The 1,425-nt window shown below is 37.4% G+C and overlaps 1 pseudogene; it reads right to left on the bottom strand.

Moving 5' to 3' along the window:
- Positions 1 to 213: 213 nt before the first annotated feature.
- LOC129516601 (40S ribosomal protein S8-like) lies at positions 214 to 752 on the bottom strand (annotated as a pseudogene).
- Positions 753 to 1,425: the final 673 nt, after the last annotated feature.

Below are 1,425 nucleotides of genomic sequence, written 5' to 3'. Positions count from 1 at the left end.
TTTTATTTTAGAGTTGTCAGATTTACAAATAAAAATATAAGAACCCAATTAAATTTGAATTCAGATCAACAATGGATATTTTTGTATGCATAAACACGTCCCATATAACAGTTGTGACATAATTAAAAGTCATAATTTATCTGAAATATGATTTTTTTAAAGATTTTATTTATTTATTCATGAGAGACACAGAGAGAGAGAGAGAGAGATAGGCAGACAATAAACACCTTTATTACATGACCGAAGACAGAAGATTATTTGCCTTTCCGGGCTTTGATTTTCCTCAGATAGAACTCCAGCTCCTTGCCCTCTAGCACATAGCCATCTGCCCGGCCGCACTGGCCTGGTCTCGAAGCGATGCATGCAAGAAGCTTGCCCTGTTCCTTGTTGGAACTGCTCCTCCAGAAGACTGCTGATTTTGGCATTCTTTTTCCTTTCATCATACTTCTTCTGGATTTTCTTTGATCGTTTTTTATTTAAAATCTCTTCCTCCTCAGCTTGGCCCCCTTCTTGCGTCCCAGGGGCAGTGCATAGTGGGACTCGTACCACTGTCGGTACGGTGTGCTGTCAATGAGCACGATACAGTTCTTCACCAGGGTCTTGGTGCAGACCAGTTCATTGTTGGATGCATTATAGACAACATCGATAATCCTGGTTGTGCGTGTACAACACTCCGAGCCCCAGGAGAAGTTCCCCACGTCTAGCCTCAAGGCTTGGTACTTCTTATTGCCTCCCCGGACTCGTACTGTGTGTATGCGTATGTACAGGCTCCACGCAGGAAGCTTGATGTGGGACTCGATCCCGGGACTCCAGGGTCACGCCCTGGGCCGAAGGCCGGCACTAAACCGCTGAGCCACCCAGGGATTCCATGAAATATGAATTTAACCGAACATTCTGATTTATGTGAGGTAGTTCTATGTTCTCTATTTTTATGTGTTTCATATTTTGCTGATTTCTGCTCTTAATCTTTATTATATCTTTTTTTCTGCTTACTATACGCTTTGTTTGCTGTTCTTTTACGATTTTTCTTGTAGCTGTAAGTTTACAGCATTGACTTCAGGCATTTCTTCTTTTTTTAGTATTTGCATTTAATATTAAATATTTCTATTTATATATTTCTTTAACAGCTTCACATAAATTTTGACATGCTAGTTTTAAATTATTATTTGACTCAAAATATTGTATAATTCCCTTTTGTTTTATATAGTGACATATGTGCATTGTGCATTTTATAGTGACATTGATGTGCTATTTAGAAATCAGTTAATATGTATATATTTGGGGATTTCTATGTGTATTTTTTATTTCTAGTTTAATTATGTTGTGATCAAAGAACATAGTTTGAAAAAGATCCATTCTTTATATCTTTTTAGATTTGTTTTATGGTTCAATAAATGGTATGTCTTTGTGAACACTACATGTGTG

The sequence above is a fragment of the Nyctereutes procyonoides genome, unplaced genomic scaffold (genome assembly GCF_905146905.1).
Source record: "Nyctereutes procyonoides isolate TBG_1078 unplaced genomic scaffold, NYPRO_anot_genome, whole genome shotgun sequence".
NCBI classification, from domain to species: Eukaryota; Metazoa; Chordata; class Mammalia; order Carnivora; family Canidae; genus Nyctereutes; species Nyctereutes procyonoides.
Note: the sequence above shows the minus strand (reverse complement) of the source record. Positions and strands in the feature narration are given on the sequence as shown.